We start from the raw sequence: 20,312 nt of genomic DNA on the forward strand, positions 1-20,312 counted from the left end.
ATTTACCTTCTAGGCAATAAAAATGAACCACATAAAATATAAAATTCTCATCGAGGCATTTTTTTTTTACATAATACATATGGAAGTCTTTCTGAAGGGAATTTATACGGCAAGTCTACAAATTGTGAATTTGACGTCTTGTGAGCGTTACAGTAGATATTAAGAATGGTAGTTATGTTTGTTTTGGACAAAAATAATATGTAAATGCATGTATACGCAGAAGATAATTGGAAACCTACAAAAAAGTAAAGTAAACGATGCCCGAGTGATTTTCGGAGGCAGTGCTCCACTACGACACATAGGGACCAATTCGTACCCGACCGAAAGGTATAGTAGGCCGGGTACGTATATATATCTACAGTAGTTAGTGTAACTCATTGTCATCATCATGCTAGCGTAATCATTATCGTCGCCATCGCCTTCGTCATTTTTCACCTTTGCATTCATCATCGTCATCGTTACCATCTTTGCGTGAATAATAAGAAAACAAAAATATTTTCAAATGGAATATAATTATTCGCACAGAACATACGGAGCTAATCTCTAGATTAAAATAAATGGTTTAAAGGCCCATTACCTTTCCGGAGCAAAATATAAAGGTTTCTTAAAAAACATTAATAACACCAGAAAATGCATACCGATGATCTAAAATAAGGTTACGACACCAAACATATGCAAGATTGCCTGCGTTAATATATGAAAACAGCGGAGAGTCAATTCGCTGTTTTGCCGTCTGGCGCAGTGATAGTCAACTACCGCGCGGTATTTAGGACGACGGCGGGAAACATAATACGACCCGCGTTATGAAAATAAACATTTTATTTATTTTAATCAAATCGTTCAGAAGGTGATGATAAATGTAGTATTAACGGTAAGTTAATAATTTTTTAGGACTCTACAAAATTATCGATCCTGTTTTACATTCCCATTTTAAAAATTAAAAGCCGTTTCGGAAAGGTAGTGGGCCTTTAAGACTCCCTAGTCATTGATATTATCAAACCTTTGTTATATTTTGAAGAAATTTTTGCTTTTTGCTCAATCATTGAAGTATTACTTTAATGGCTTGAAATCAGTTTAGCGCTAAAATCTTATTGCGCGCTAGCACCTATGTTGATATATTAGAAGTCTTAGGAAATAAATTATATTACATGGATAATACCGCAGGTGCGATTGTTTCTCACCTTAAGATGAGTTGTAGGCAAATATATTCCATACTCGTTATAGATGTGTCCACGTCAATGAATTAAAATTTAATTTCATTCTTAAGATTTATAGATAAAACTGGTTATGTCATTAATATTGTCTTCTGTTTAATTATTTTACTAGTTTGTATTTCTTCAGCATACCAAGTCCACGATGACCGAATTCAGGAAAACCAAGGCCACAACTACATCACAGGAACCAACACTTTCCTGTTTATTAATAAAACACACCGCAAATACCCCTCATTTCAGTCTACGTTATATAGATTTGACGACAAAAGCTTTCTCACTATATATATTTTTGTACACTGTATATCATATAACTTACACGTAACAGCGTGTTCGCTAGTATCGATTGATAATATTTGTTTTTATTTCCATTATTATGTCCTTATTTTAGGAAAATGGTGAGGATGGATGTTTGCATATGATTTAATAATTTTATCTCCCCTCCCTTTACCACAGTAGTACGGATATACATTGAATCTCCTCGAATCAATCAAGAACTACAGAGTTATCTCCCTTATGCGCTTAAAAAATATCGCTTATATTTACGAGGCCACCAACACTAGTTTTTCACTATATTATCTCCCCCCTAGTTTAGAACTTAATCTGAAATCTAGGATCAGACAAGTAGTAAAGACAAAAGAAACCAAATAAACTTTTTTTTAAAAGACCAGTCTATGCGCTTGCGCTAGGCTAATCTAATCACAGTTTTAACAACAATTTCCAAACCAACCTAAAGTCATCGTCGGAGCAACAGGCCGCGTTTCTGTATAAGTACACTGGTTTGTCTGCCGTGTATATTAACAAACCCGTTTTCCAACAAAAAATAAAAACAAATCCTATTTATCAATATTTAAGGGGAATGAAAGAATTAATAAGTAAATAATAATAATTATGCCTCCACAACAGTCCACCTTTCCAGATTAGTTGGTAGTTTTCATAGAACCAGTAAATATACCCGTCCCGTAAACAATGTCATTTTTTGAGATAGATGCTTACATTGTGAATACTGCTGAATGAAATTGAAAAAGACCGATGACAAACTTTGCCCCTTTTCCTGAGACGGTTGTGTCAACACTTTCTCACATTCTTTAATGGTTTTCCAGGAAAACGATCATATAGAGATGAAGCGAAAAAATGACCTTCATCTGAAAAAGGCTCTATGAACCTAACATTAATTCAGAGAATCTGCAGACACCGCTGTAGGTGGTAAAAGAATGATCATATATCTTCTGATAACTTATTAGAATATCATAATCGTCACTCTTTATTCGAAATAAGTTCGGGTTGTATTTGCTATTTATACACAACTGCAATAATATTCTTAGTATAATCACGACATTGGTGGGCATTGTTTTATCTCGTCTCGACTTCTGCAGACAATGACATTATTGTTCGTCACCATTCCTACTATGACGTCATTGTTAGACATTGTTCTAACTGTTCTCATAGTACATGAATATAACGTCATTGTTAGACATTGTTCCAACTGTTCCAAAGTATACGGAATATTACGTCATTGTTAGACATTGTCCCAACTGTTCTCAAAATATACGGAATATTACTTCATTGTTAGACATTGTTCCAACTGTTCTCAAAGTATACGGAATATAACTTCATTGTTAGGCATTGTTCCAACTGTTCTCAAAGTATACGGAATATTTGTAAGACATTGTACCAACTGTTCCAAAGTATACGGAATATTACATTATTGTTAGACATTGTCCCAACTGTTCCAAAGTATACGGAATATTACTTCATTGTTAGACATTGTTCCAACTGTTCCAAAGCATACGGAATATTACGTCATTGTTAGACATTGTTCCAACTGTTCTCAAAGTATACGGAATATTACGTTATTGTAAGACATTGTTCCAACTGTTCTCAAAGTATACGGAATATTTGTTAGGCATTGTTCCAACTCTTCCAAAGTATACGGAATATTACGTCATTGTTATGCATTGTTCCAACTGTTCTCAAAGTATACGGAATATTACGACAATGTCGGACATTGTTCCAACTGTTCTCAAAGTATACGGAATATTACTTCATTGTTAGACATTGTTCCAACTGTTCCAAAGTATACGGAATATTACTTCACTGTTAGACATTGTTCCAACTGTTCCAAAGTATACGGAATATTACTTCACTGTTAGACATTGTCCCAACTGTTCCAAAGTATACGGAATATTACTTCATTGTTAGACATTGTTCCAAATGTTCCAAAGTATACGGAATATTACGTCATTGTTAGGCATTGTTCCAACTGTTCCAAAGTATACGGAATATTACGTCATTGTTAGACATTGTTCCAACTGTTCTAAAAGTATACGGAATATTACTTCATTGTTAGGCATTGTTCCTACTGTTCCAAAGTATACGGAATATTACTTCACTGTTAGACATTGTCCCAACTGTTCCAAAGTATACGGAATATTACTTCATTGTTAGACATTGTTCCAACTGTTCTCAAAGTATACGGAATATTACGCCATTGTCAGACATTGTTCTAACTGTTCTCAAAGTATACGGAACATAACGCCATTGTTAGACATTGTCCCAACTGTTCTCAAAGTATACGGAATATTACTTCATTGTTAGGCATTGTTCCAACTGTTCCAAAGTATACGGAATATTACTTCACTGTTAGACATTGTCCCAACTGTTCCAAAGTATACGGAATATTACTTCATTGTTAGACATTGTCCCAACTGTTCCAAAGTATACGGAATATTACGTCATTGTTAGACATTGTTCCAACTGTTCTCAAAGTATACGGAATATTACGCCATTGTCAGACATTGTTCTATCTGTTCTCAAAGTATACGGAACATTACGCCATTGTTAGACATTGTCCCAACTGTTCTCAAAGTATACGGACTATTACGTCATTGTTAAGCACTGTTCCAACTGTTCTCAAAGTATACTGAATATAACGTCATTGTTAGGACATTGTTTCCTACTGTTCTTAAAGTATTCGGAATATTACGTCATTGTTAGGCATTGTTTCTACTGTTCTCAAAGTATACTGAATATTACGTCATTGTTAGACATTGTTTCTACTGTTCTCAAAAGTATACGGAATATTTGTAAGGCATTGTTCCAACTGTTCCAAAGTATACGGAAATATTACGTCATTGTTAGACATTGTTCCAAACTGTTCTCAAAGTATACGGAATATTACTTTATTGTTAGACATTGTTCCAACTGTTCCAAAGTATACGGAATATTACTTCACTGTTAGACATTGTCCCAATTGTTCCAAAGTATACAGAATATTACTTCATTGTTAGACATTGTTCCAACTGTTCCAAAGTATACGGAATATTACGTCATTGTTAGACATTGTTCCAACTGTTCTCAAAGTATACGGAATATTACGCCATTGTCAGACATTGTTCTAACTGTTCTCAAAGTATACGGAACATAACGCCATTGTTAGACATTGTCCCAACTGTTCTCAAAGTATACGGAATATTACGTCATTGTTAGACATTATTTCTACTGTTCTCAAAGTATACGGACTATTACGTCATTGTTAGACATTGTTCCAACTGTTCTCAAAGTATACGGAATATTACGTTATTGTAAGACATTGTTCCAACTGTTCTCAAAGTATACGGAATATTTGTTAGGCATTGTTCCATCTCTTCCAAAGTATACGGAATATTACATTATTGTTAGACATTGTCCCAACTGTTCCAAAGTATACGGAATATTACTTCATTGTTAGACATTGTTCCAACTGTTCCAAAGCATACGGAATATTACGTCATTGTTAGACATTGTTCCAAACTGTTCTCAAAGTATACGGAATATTACGTTATTGTAAGACATTGTTCCAACTGTTCTCAAAGTATACGGAATATTTGTTATGCATTGTTCCAACTCTTCCAAAGTATACGGAATATTACGTCATTGTTATGGCATTGTTCCAACTGTTCTTAAAGTATACGGAATATTACGACAATGTCGGACATTGTTCCAACTGTTCTCAAAGTATACGGAATATTACTTCATTGTTAGGCATTGTTCCAACTGTTCCAAAGTATACGGAATATTACTTCACTGTTAGACATTGTCCCAACTGTTCCAAAGTATACGGAATATTACTTCATTGTTAGACATTGTTCCAAATGTTCCAAAGTATACGGAATATTACGTCATTGTTAGGCATTGTTCCAACTGTTCCAAAGTATACGGAATATTACGTCATTGTTAGACATTGTTCCAACTGTTCTCAAAGTATACGGAATATTTGTATTGTTAGGCATTGTTCCAACTGTTCCAAAGTATACGGAATATTACGTCATTGTTAGACATTGTTCCAACTGTTCTCAAAAGTATACGGAATATTACGACAATGTCGGACATTGTTCCAACTGTTCTCAAAGTATACGGAATATTACTTCATTGTTAGACATGTTTCCAAACTGTTCCAAAGTATACGGAATATTACTTCACTGTTAGACATTGTTCCAACTGTTCCAAAGTATACGGAATATTACTTCACTGTTAGACATTGTCCCAACTGTTCCAAAGTATACGGAATATTACTTCATTGTTTAGACATTGTTCCAAATGTTCCAAAGTATACGGAATATTACGTCATTGTTAGGCATTGTTCCAACTGTTCCAAAGTATACGGAATATTACGTCATTGTTAGACATTGTTCCAACTGTTCTCAAAGTATACGGAATATTACTTCATTGTTAGGCATTGTTCCAACTGTTCCAAAGTATACGGAATATTACTTCACTGTTAGACATTGTCCCAACTGTTCCAAAGTATACGGAATATTACTTCATTGTTAGACATTGTTCCAACTGTTCCAAAGTATACGGAATATTACGTCATTGTTAGACATTGTTCCAACTGTTCTCAAAGTATACGGAATATTACGCCATTGTCAGACATTGTTCTAACTGTTCTCAAAGTATACGGAACATTACGCCATTGTTAGACATTGTCCCAACTGTTCTCAAAGTATACGGAATATTACGTCATTTTGTTAGACATTATTTCTACTGTTCCCAAAAGTATACGGACTAATTACGTCATTGTTAAGCACTGTTCCAACTGTTCTCAAAGTATACTGGAATATAACGTCATTGTTAGACATTGTTTCTACTGTTCCAAAGTATACGGAATATTACGTCATTGTTAGGCATTGTTTCTACTGTTCTCAAAGTATACTGAATATTACGTCATTGTTAGACATTGTTTCTACTGTTCTCAAAGTATACGGAATATTTGTAAGGCATTGTTCCAACTGTTCCAAAGTATACGGAATATTACGTCATTGTTAGACATTGTTCCAACTGTTCTCAAAGTATACGGAAATATTACGCCATTGTCAGACATTGTTCCAACTGTTCTAAAAGTATGGCGGAATATTACTTCATTGTTAGGCATTGTTCCAACTGTTCCAAAGTATACGGGAATATTACGTCATTTTTAGGCATTGTTCCAACTGTTCCAAAGTATACGGAACATTACGTCATTGTTAGACATTGTTCCAACTGTTCTCAAAGTATACGGAATATTACTTCATTGTTAGGACATTGTTCCAACTGTTCCAAAGTATACGGAATATTACTTCACTGTTAGACATTGTCCCAATTGTTCCAAAGTATACAGAATATTACTTCATTGTTAGACATTGTTCCAACTGTTCCAAAGTATACGGAATATTACGTCATTGTTAGACATTGTTTCAACTGTTCTCAAAGTATACGGAATATTACGCCATTGTCAGACATTGTTTTTAACTGTTCTCAAAGTATACCGAACATAAACGCCATTGTTAGACATTGTCCCAACTGTTCCAAAGTTATACGGGAATATTACGTCATTGTTAGACATTGTTTCTACTGTTCTTAAAGTATACGGACTATTACGGTTCCAATATTACGTCTGATTAACGTCATTGTTAGACATTGTTTCTACTGTTCTCAAAGTATACGAATATTACGTCATTGTTAGGCATTGTTTCTACTGTTCTCAAAGTATACGGAATATTACGTCATGTTAGACTTGTTTCATGTTCTTGTTTCTACATTGTTCTCAAAGTATATCGGAATATTACTGTTCCAAACTGTCAAGACGGATTATTGATCGCATTTTCTACATTGTTCAAAACTGTTCTAAAAGTATACGGAATATTACGTCATTGTTAGGCAATTGTTTCCAACTGTTCTCAAAGTAATAGGAATATTACGTCATTGTTAAGACATTGTTCCAACTGTTCTCAAATGTATACGGACATAGTTACGTCATTGTTAGATAATTGTTCCAATCTGTTCTCAAAGTATACGGAATATTTACTTCATTGTTAGACAAATATGTTTTCCAACTGTTCCAACGATGTTTATGACGGAATGATTCTTCATTGGTTGGACATTATTCCAAAGTGCCTCACAATATACAGAATATTACTTCATTGTTAGATCAATTAGTGGAACTATCCTGTTCCAAAGTAATGACGGATATTACGTCTTTGTTAGGACAGTGTTCCAAATGTTCTCAAAGTATACGGAATATTTCGCCTTTGTCAGTCATGTTTTAAAAAAGTCCTAAAACAGTTTAAAAAAAAAACAAAAAAAAAAAAACGTAAAATAAAACTGTTCCTGCAAAGTATCCGGTTTATAACGCCATTGTTAGACATTGTCCCAACTGTTCCAAAGACCACTGAGAACGGACTATTACTTCATTGTTAGCACATTGTTTTATGTTCTTAATGATATACGGAACTGTTCCTCTACGTATATGGTTAGGCATTACAGGATACTGGTTGGGCACTTCAGTACATCGAATATTAACGTTCAGTGCTTAGACATTGTTTACTGTTCTCAAAGTATAGGAATATTTACAGTCATAGTTTTGACATTGTTTTCTACTGTTCTCAAAGTATAACGGAATATGTTACGTCATTGTTAGAGCATTGTTTCTACTGTTCTACATAGTATACGATGATATTTCGTCGAGAGGATCATACCAAGTCAAAGTTATTTATGAAATATAATCAAACTGGTATAACTAATATTATAATGCCACCGACCTTTCGTTAGTAACATAATCAACCATCTGTATGAGTATTGATATCGTTCATATCACATAAACGCATTGACTGATCATTTCGTCATTTATATGGAGTATACACATAACTTTCGAAAAAATATATAAAACATTGTTAGAAATCTGTAACGGAGTTATACAGAGTATGATGTCGACGGTGTTCCAGCATTGTTTTAGATGTTATAGTCATGGGACATGGTAAACACAGTTTGACGTCATTGTTAAAAAAAAAAAAGCATTAGTTTTAAACTGTTAGCAGAGTATACAGAGTTTGACGTCAATTGTTAAGAATTGTTTTATATGTCACGGTGTATACAAAGTATGACGTCATTGCTTAAGCATTGTTTAACTATCAGGGGGAGTATACAGAGCTTTGACGTTCATTTTAAGCATGTTTTATCTGTTCGCTGAGTATACATATTATGGACGTCATTGTTAAGATAGTTTTATCTATTCTGGGAGTATACAGAGTATGACGTCATTTTTTAAGCGATTGTGTTATCTTTTCGCAGCGTATACAGAGTATGACGTCATGTTAAGCATTGTTTTATCTGTTCGCAGCAGTATTCAGAGTATGATGTTCATTGTTAGCATTGTTTTAACTATTCAGGGGGTAACAAGTATGGACGTCATTGTGAAGCATTGTTTTTACTGTTCGCAGAGTATAAAGAGTATGATGTCATTGTTATAGCATTGTTTTAATCTGTTTCAAGGGCAGAGTTAATACAGAGAATGAGGTCATTTGTTAAAGCAATTTTTTACTTCTGTTCGCAAGAGTTATACAGAGTATGACGTCATTGTTTAAGCATTGTTTTATCTGTGCACACAGTGTATACAGTCATTGTATGACGTCATTGTTAAGTTTGTTTTATCTGTTCGCAGAGTATAAGGTTGATGTTCTTGTTAGCATTGTTTTTAACTGTTTGCAGAGTATACCATGTATGGATGTCTATTGGTTAAGCATTGTTTGATCTGTTAAAGGTGGATAAAGCAGTTTGAAAGTCTTGTTATGCATTGTTTTATCTGTTCGCGGAGTAATACATATTATGTACGTCATTGTTAAGCATTGTTTTATCTGTCACGGAGTATACAGAGTAAGACGTCATTGTTAAGCATTGTTGTATCTGTCACGCAGATGCTATACAGAGTATGACGTCATTGTTTTTAAAGCATTGTTTTATATGTCAGGGATCGTAGAGTATACAGAGTATGTCGTCATTGTTAAGCATTGTTTTAACTGTTCACTAGAGTATACAGAGTATTGACGTCATTTGTTAAGCATTGTTTTATCCTGTATCTGCGAGAGTATACAGAGTTATGCACGTCATTGTTAATGCATTGTTTTATTTGTCCACGGGAGTATTCAGAGCGTATGATGTCATTGTTAAGCATTGTTTTTATCTGTTCGCAGTGGTATACTGAGTAATGAGTCAATTGTTAAGTATGTCTTTATCTGTTCGCAGAGTATACAGGAGTAAGTAGTCATTGTTAAGCATTTGTTTCTATCTGTCACGCAGAGTATACAGAGTATGACGTCATTGTTAAGCATTTGTTTTATCTGTCACGAAGTATACAGAGTATGACGTAATTGTTCAGCCATTGATTTATCTTGTTCGACAGAGTATACAGAGTAATGACGTCATTCGTGTTAAGCATTGTTTTAACGGTTCGCAGAGTATACAGAGTATGATGTCATTGTTAAGACATTTTGTTTTATCCATGATCGCAGAGATATACAAATTATGACGTCATTGTTAAGCATGTTTTATCTGTCACGGAGTATACAGAAGTAATGACGTCATTGTTAAGCATCTGTTTTATTTATTCGCAGGAGGTATACAGAGTATGATTGTCCATTGTTTTCAGCAATTGTTGTTAATCTGTTCGCAGAGTATACAGAGTATGACGTCATTGTTATAGTCATTGTTTTATTCTGATTCAGGGAGCAGTATACAGAGTATGACGTCATAGGTTAAGCATGCATTGTTTTATCTGATTCGGCTGAGTATACAGAGTAATGATGGTCATTAGTTAAGCATTGGTTTTAACTGTTCAGAGAAGTTATCAGAGTATGACGTCTTGTTAAGCATTGTTTTATCTGTCACGGAGTATACAGAGTGATGGACGTCTTTGTTAAGCATTGTTTTATCTGTTCGTCAGAGTATACAGAGTATGACGTCATTTGTTATGCATTTTTTATCTGTCGCATCGATGTATACAGAGTATGATGTCATGGTTAAAGCATTGTTTTATCTGTTCGCAGAGTAATACAGAGTATGACGTTCATTCGTTAAGCATTGTTCTTATCTGTCAGGAGGTATACAGAGTATGATTCATTGTTAAGCATTGGGTTTATCTGTCACGGAGTATAACTGAGTATTAACGTCATTGGTTAAGCATTGTTTTATCTGTCTCGGAGTATACAGTAGTATGAAGTCATTGTTAATTCAAATTGTTTTATAATCTGTTACGCAGAGTATACAAGGAGTATGACGTCATTGTTAAGCATTGTTTTATCTGTTCGCAGAGTAATACAGATTATGACGTCATTGTTCAAGCAGTTGTTTTAATCTGATCGCAGAGTAATACTCTGATACTCTGCCGATCAATAAAACAATTGTTTTAACAATGACGTCATAATATGTATACTCTGCGAACAGATAAACAAATAGCTTAACATTGACGTCATAATATGGTAATACTCTTGCGAGACAGATAAACAATGCTTAACAATGACGTCATACTCTGTATACTCCGTGACAGATAAAACAATGCTTAACAATGACGTCATACTCTGTATACTCTGCGAACAGATAAAACAATGCTTAACAATGACATCATACTCTGTATACTCTGCGAACAGATAAAACAATGCTTAACAATGACATCATACTCTGTATACTCGTCAATGCTTAGTAATACAGTCTGTATACGTCATTGTAAAGCAGAGTAAAACAATGCTTAACAATGACGTCATACTCTGTATACTCATTGACAGATATGAACAATGCTTAACAATGTTTTATCTGTCATACTCTGTATACTCCGAGTATGATAAAACATTGTTAAGCAATGACGTTTTATCTGTATACTCTGAGAACAGATAAACAATGCTTAAGCAATGACGTATATGACGTCATTCTTAAGCATTGTTTTAAAAACAATGACTTAAGAATGACGTCATACTCTGTATACTGAGAGTATGAGCTTAACACATTGCTTAAGCAATGACGTTACTCTGTATACTCGTGAGTACAGATAAAACATTGTTTAACAATGACTGTCATATACTGATATGTCATTGTTAAGATTGTTTTAAACAATGTATACACAGTATGACGTCATACTCTGTATACTGTCGAACAGAGTATAAAACAATGCTGAAACAATGACGTCATACTCCTGTATACTCTCGCAGAGTATACAGAGTAAAACAATGCTTAACAATGACGTCATCTGTACTCTGAGACGTCATACCGTATACTCCTTGATTAAAACAATGCTTAAACAATGACGTCATAAGCTCTGTAAAACTCTGCGGACAGATAACACGTCATGTGCATAAGCAATGACGTCACAACTCTGTAAAACTCCGTGACAGTATAAAACAATGCCTTAACAATGACGTCATACTCTTTTATTGTAACAAGCATTAACAATGTTTTATACTGTTCACGGAGTATACAGAGTATGAGTTTTATAGATAAAACAATGCTGAACAATGACGTCATACTCTGTATTTACTCTGTTCGAACAGTTAAAACAATGCTTAACAATGATTGTCATAAAAACCCCCCCTTTTCTCCCCCCTGTATACTCTGCGAACAGATAAAACAAGTATGATGTTAACAATGACGTCATACTCTGTATACTCTGCGAGTATACAGATAAATGTCATTGCTTAAGCAATGTTTTATCTGTCACAGAGTATACAGAGTATGACGTCATTGTTAGAGCATTGTTTTATAACAATGTCTGTAACAATGACGTCATACAATATACAGAAGTGTATACTCTGACAGAACAGACGTAAAACAATGCTATGACACAATGACGTCCATACATCTGTTAAACCTCTTCGAACAGATAAAACAGTATGCTTAACAATGACGACATATCTGTAATACTCTGGCGAACAGCATAAAACAATTGCTGAACAATGACATCATACTCTGTTACTCACGCGTAACAGATATACAGCTTAGTATGACGTCATGCTGTATACTCTGCGAATGACGATCATACAATCATTGTTTATACTCTGTCGAACGGAGTATAAAAACAATGCTTAACAATGACGTCATAATCTGTATACTCCCTTCGAGTACAGAGTAAAACAATGCTTAACAATGACGTATACTCAGATGAAACATTGTTAAGCATTGTCATTTCATGTATCTGTTCGCAGGAGTAATGTTCAGCATTGTTTTATTTTAACAATGAGTAGTATACAGAGTATGAATGTCATGTGTTAAGCAATGTTTTTACGTAGTATATACAGATATGACAATCATTGTTAAGCATTGTTTTATCTGTTCGCAGAGTATACAGAGTATGACGTCATTGTTAAGCATTGTTTTATCTGTTCGAGAGTATACAGCAATGATTTACATTGTTTTTATCATTATTGTTATAATTGCATTGTTTTATCTGTCATGAGTATACAGAGTATGACGTCATTGTTACATTGTTTTATGTGCAGAGTAAACAGAGTATGATTCATTGTTAAGCATTGTTTTATCTGTCACGGAATAGTATACAGAGTATGACGTCATTGTTAAGCATTGTTTTATCTGTCACAGGAGTATACAGAGTATGATGACGTCATTGTTAAGCATTGTTTTATCTGTCGCAGAGTATACAGAGTAAAATGACCGTCATTGTTAAGCATTGTAAACAATCGCAACAATATGATGTCATTGTTAAGCATTGTTTTACTCTGATCGCAGAGTATTAATCGACGTTCATACATATGTTTGTATACTCTCGCAGAGTAAAGAGTATGACGTCATTGTTAAGCATTGTAATTGTATCTGTCAATGTCGTATAAGAGTATACTCATTGAAGAACATTGTTAAACAATTGCCTAACAAGTATATGTGCTTGTCCGCATTGTTTTAATCATATGGAGTATACAGAGTATGACGTCATTGGAAGCATTGTTTTATCTGTTATCGCGTATACAGAGTATTGATGTGGTAACAATTCAAACATTGTTTTATCTCACGGAGTATACAGGATAATGACGTCATTGTTATGCATTTTTTTCAACTGTTCATATTTACAAGAGTAACAATCCCAGTTAAGCATTGTAACATCTTGTTATACACTGTATGATTGTCGGATTGTTAAGCATTGTTTTATTGTAGTTAACAATGATGATCAATGTTAACATTGTAATCTGTGATATACAGATGTCGAGGACAGTTTTAACTAATATCATTTTAAGCATTTGTTTTTGATCGTACTCGTATAAAATCGTAAACAGTATGGAACAATGTCTAACAATGACGTAATATTCCTCTTTGAGTATACAGAGTTGGAACAATTCTTAACAATGACGTAATATTCCGTATACTTTGAGAACAGTAGAAACAATGTCTAACAATGACGTAATATTCCGTATACTTTGAGAACAGTAGAAACAATGTCTAACAATGACGTAATATTCCGTATACTTTGAGAACAGTAGAAACAATGTCTAACAATGACGTAAATATTCCGTATACTTTGAGAACAGTAGAAACAATGCCTACGTTTATACAACTTTGTGAACGTAATATTGCTTAACCGTAATAACTCCGATAAGAACAGTAGAAACAATGTCCTAACAATGAAGTAATATTCCGTATACTTTGGAACAGTTGGAACAATGTCTAACAATGGCGTTATGTTCCGTATACTTTGAGAACAGTTAGAACAATGTCTGACAATGGCGTAATATTCCGTATACTTTGAGAACAGTTGGAACAATGTCTAACAATGACGTAATATTCCGTATACTTTGGAACAGTTGGAACAATGTCTACAACAATGAAAAGTAATATTCTGGTATACTTTGGAACAATTGGGACAATGTCTAACAGTGAAGTAATATTCCGTATACTTTGGAACAGTTGGAACAATGTCTAACAATGAAGTAATATTCCGTATACTTTTGAGAACAGTTGGAACAATGTCTAACAATGACGTAATGTTCACGTATACTTTGGACACAGTTGGAACAATGTTCCTAACAATCAATGACGTAATATTCCGTATATACTTTGGAACATTTGGAACAATGCCTAACAATGAAGTAATATTCCGTATACTTTTAGAACAGTTTGTTGGAACAATGTCTTAACAATGGACGTAATATTCCGTATACTTTGAGAACAGTTGGAACAATGTCTAACACGTATGACGTAATATTCCGTATACTTTGGAACAGTTGGAACAAACAATGCCTAACAAATATATCCGTATACTTTGAGAACAGTAGAAACAATGTCTAACAATGACGTAATATTCAGGTATACTTTGAGAAACAGTTGAAACAATGCATAACAATGACGTAATATTCCGTATACTTTGAGAACAGTAGAAACAATGCCTAACAATTCTTAATATTCGTATACTTTGAGAACAGTTGGAAACAATGCTTAACAATGACGTAATATTCCGTATACTTTGGAACAGTTAGAAATAATGTCTAACAATGACGTAATATTCCGTATACTTTGAGAACAGCTTTGGGGACAATGTCTAACAATGAAAGTAATATGTCCGTATACTTTGCGAACAGTTAAGAACAATGTCTGAACAATGACGTAATATTCCGTATACTTTGAGAACAGTTGGAACAATGTCTAACAATGACGTAATATTCCGTATACTTTGACGAAAACAGTTGGAACAAATGTCTAACAATCAAGTAATATTCCGTATACTTTGAAGAACAGTTGGAACAATGTCTAGACAATGACGTAATATTCCGTATACTTTGGAACAGTTGGAACAATGCCTAACAATGAATAATATTCCGTATACTTTGAGAACAGTTGGAACAATGTCCTAACAATGACGTTTAATATTCCCGTATACTTTGAGAACAGTTGGAACAATGTCTAACAATGACGTAATATTCCGTATACTTTGGAAACAGTTGGAACAATGTCTAACAATGAAGTAATATTCCGTATACTTTGGAACAGTTGGGACAATGTCTAACAATGAATGTAATATTCCGTAATGGACTTTGGAACAGTGATGGAACAATGTCCTAACAGTGAAAGTAATATTCCGTATACTTTGGAACAGTTGGAACAATGTCACACTAACCAATGAAGTAATATTCCGTATACTTTGAGAACAGTTGGAACAATGTCCGAACATTGTTCGTAATATTTCAGTATACTTTGAGAACAGTAGAAACAATGTCATAACAATGACGTAATATTCCGTATACTTTGAGAAGAGTTGGAACAATGCCTAACAAATGGCGTTATATTCCGTATACTTTGAGAACAGTTGGAACAATGTCTAACAATGACGTAATATTCCGTATACTTTGATGAACAGTTGGAACAATGTCTAACAATTGACGTAATATTCCGTATACTTTGGAACATTTGGAACAATGTCTAACAATGAAGTAATATTCCGTATACTTTGTGAACAGTTGGAACAATGTCTAACAATGAAGTAAATATTCCGTATACTTTGGAACAGTTGGAACAATGTCTAACAATGAAGTAATATTCCGTATACTTTGAGAACAGTTGGAACAATGTCCTAACATTGTCGTATAATCCGTCCGATATACTTTGAGAACAGTTGGAACAATGTGCATAACAATGACGTAATATTCCGTATACTTTGGAACAGTTGGAACAATGCTCTAACAAGGACGTAATATTCCGTATTACTTTGAGAAGCAGTTTGGTACAATGTCTAACAATAACGTAATATTCCGTATACAGTTGAGATCAGTTTGGAACAATGTCTTCAATAACGTAATATTCCGTATACTTTGAGAACAGTTGGAACAATGTCTAACTAATGCTCAATGACGTAATATTCCGTATACTTTGGAACGTTGGACAATGTCTAACAATGATAAGTAATATTCCGTATACTTTGGAACAGTTGGGACAATGTTAAACAATAATTGTATATATGCCGTATTACTTTTGGAAGAGGATGGAACAATGCCTAACAAATATTCCGTTTATGAACAGATGGAACAATGTCTACAATGCGTAACGTAAATTTCCGTATACTTTGAGAACAGTTGGAACAATGCTTAACAATGACGTAATAGTCCGTATACTTTGAGAACAGTAGAAATAATGTCTAACAATGACGTAATATTCCGTATACTTTGAGAACAGTTGGGACAATGTCTAACAATGGCGTTATGTTCCGTATACTTTGAGAACAGTTAGAACAATGTCTGACAATGGCGTAATATTCCGTATACTTTGAGAACAGTTGGAACAATGTCTAACAATGACGTAATATTCCGTATACTTTGGAACAGTTGGAACAATGTCTAACAATGAAGTAATATTCCGTATACTTTGGAACAATTGGGACAATGTCTAACAGTGAAGTAATATTCCGTATACTTTGGAACAGTTGGAACAATGTCTAACAATGAAGTAATATTCCGTATACTTTGAGAACAGTTGGAACAATGTCTAACAATGACGTAATATTCCGTATACTTTGGAACAGTTGGAACAATGCCTTACAAATATTCCGTATACTTTGAGAACAGTAGAAACAATGTCTAACAATGACGTAATATTCAGTATACTTTGAGAACAGTTGGAAACAATGCGTAACAATGACAGTTGAAATATTCCGTCTAACAATTTAAGAACAGTAGGAACAATGTCTAACAATGACGTAATATTCCGTATACTTTGAGAACAGTTGGAACAATGTCTAACAATGACGTAATATTCCGTATACTTTGAGAACAGTTGGAACAATGTCTAACAATGACGTTATGTTCCGTATACTTTGAGAACAGTTGGAACAATGTCTAACAATGAATAAACAATGGCGTAATATTCCGTATACTTTGAGAACAGTTGGAACAATGTCTAACAATGACGTAATATTCCGTATACTTTGGAACAGTTGGAACAATGTCTAACAATGAAGTAATATTCCGTATACTTTGGAACAGTTGGAACAATGTCTAACAATGAAGTAATATTCCGTATACTTTGGAACAGTAGAAACAATGTCTAACAATGACGTAATATTCCGTATACTTTGAGAACAGTTGGGACAATGTCTAACAATGGCGTTATGTTCCGTATACTTTGAGAACAGTTAGAACAATGTCTGACAATGGCGTAATATTCCGTATACTTTGAGAACAGTTGGAACAATGTCTAACAATGACGTAATATTCCGTATACTTTGGAACAGTTGGAACAATGTCTAACAATGAAGTAATATTCCGTATACTTTGGAACAGTTGGAACAATGCCTAACAATGAAGTAATATTCCGTATACTTTGAGAACAGTTGGAACAATGTCTAACAATGACGTAATATTCCGTATACTTTGGAACAGTTGGAACAATGCCTAACAATGACGTAATATTCCGTATACTTTGGAACATTTGGAACAATGTCTAACAATGAAGTAATATTCCGTATACTTTGGAACAGTTGGGACAATGTCTAACAGTGAAGTAATATTCCGTATACTTTGGAACAGTTGGAACAATGTCTAACAGTGAAGTAATATTCCGTATACTTTGGAACAGTTGGAACAATGCCTAACAATGAAGTAATATTCCGTATACTTTGAGAACAGTTGGAACAATGTCCGACATTGTCGTAATATTCCGTATACTTTGAGAACAGTTGGAACAATGCATAACAATGACGTAATATTCCGTATACTTTGGAAGAGTTGGAACAATGCCTAACAAATATTCCGTATACTTTGAGAACAGTTGGAACAATGTCTTACAATAACGTAATATTCCGTATACTTTGAGAACAGTTGGAACAATGTCTAACAATGACGTAATATTCCGTATGCTTTGGAACAGTTGGAACAATGTCTAACAATGAAGTAATATTCCGTATACTTTGGAACAGTTGGGACAATGTCTAACAATAATGTAATATTCCGTATACTTTGGAACAGTTGGTACAATGTCTTACAAATATTCCGTATACTTTGAGAACAGTTGGAACAATGCCTAACAATGAAGTTATATTCCGTATACTTTGAGAACAGTTGGAACAATGTCTAACAATGACGTAATATTCCGTATACTTTGAGAACAGTTGGGACAATGTCTAACAATGACGTAATATTCCGTATACTTTGGAACAGTTGGAACAATGTCTAACAATGACGTTATATTCATGTACTATGAGAACAGTTAGAACAATGTCTAACAATGACGTCATAGTAGGAATGGTGACGAACAATAATGTCATTGTCTGCAGAAGTCGAGACGAGATAAAACAATGCCCACCAATGTCGTGATTATACTAAGAATATTATTGCAGTTGTGTATAAATAGCAAATACAACCCGAACTTATTTCGAATAAAGAGTGACGATTATGATATTCTAATAAGTTATCAGAAGATATATGATCATTCTTTTACCACCTACAGCGGTGTCTGCAGATTCTCTGAATTAATGTTAGGTTCATAGAGCCTTTTTCAGATGAAGGTCATTTTTTCGCTTCATCTCTATATGATCGTTTTCCTGGAAAACCATTAAAGAATGTGAGAAAGTGTTGACACAACCGTCTCAGGAAAAGGGGCAAAGTTTGTCATCGGTCATTTTCAATTTCATTCAGCAGTATTCACAATGTAAGCATCTATCTCAAAAAATGACATTGTTTACGGGACGGGTATATTTACTGGTTCTATGAAAACTACCAACTAATCTGGAAAGGTGGACTGTTGTGGAGGCATAATTATTATTATTTACTTATTAATTCTTTCATTCCCCTTAAATATTGATAAATAGGATTTGTTTTTATTTTTTGTTGGAAAACGGGTTTGTTAATATACACGGCAGACAAACCAGTGTACTTATACAGAAACGCGGCCTGTTGCTCCGACGATGACTTTAGGTTGGTTTGGAAATTGTTGTTAAAACTGTGATTAGATTAGCCTAGCGCAAGCGCATAGACTGGTCTTTTAAAAAAAAGTTTATTTGGTTTCTTTTGTCTTTACTACTTGTCTGATCCTAGATTTCAGATTAAGTTCTAAACTAGGGGGAGATAATATAGTGAAAAACTAGTGTTGGTGGCCTCGTAAATATAAGCGATATTTTTTAAGCGCATAAGGGAGATAACTCTGTAGTTCTTGATTGATTCGAGGAGATTCAATGTATATCCGTACTACTGTGGTAAAGGGAGGGGAGATAAAATTATTAAATCATATGCAAACATCCATCCTCACCATTTTCCTAAAATAAGGACATAATAATGGAAATAAAAACAAATATTATCAATCGATACTAGCGAACACGCTGTTACGTGTAAGTTATATGATATACAGTGTACAAAAATATATATAGTGAGAAAGCTTTTGTCGTCAAATCTATATAACGTAGACTGAAATGAGGGGTATTTGCGGTGTGTTTTATTAATAAACAGGAAAGTGTTGGTTCCTGTGATGTAGTTGTGGCCTTGGTTTTCCTGAATTCGGTCATCGTGGACTTGGTATGCTGAAGAAATACAAACTAGTAAAATAATTAAACAGAAGACAATATTAATGACATAACCAGTTTTATCTATAAATCTTAAGAATGAAATTAAATTTTAATTCATTGACGTGGACACATCTATAACGAGTATGGAATATATTTGCCTACAACTCATCTTAAGGTGAGAAACAATCGCACCTGCGGTATTATCCATGTAATATAATTTATTTCCTAAGACTTCTAATATATCAACATAGGTGCTAGCGCGCAATAAGATTTTAGCGCTAAACTGATTTCAAGCCATTAAAGTAATACTTCAATGATTGAGCAAAAAGCAA

This window comes from Argopecten irradians, chromosome 1 (assembly GCF_041381155.1).
Source record: "Argopecten irradians isolate NY chromosome 1, Ai_NY, whole genome shotgun sequence".
In the NCBI taxonomy this organism is placed as follows: domain Eukaryota; kingdom Metazoa; phylum Mollusca; class Bivalvia; order Pectinida; family Pectinidae; genus Argopecten; species Argopecten irradians.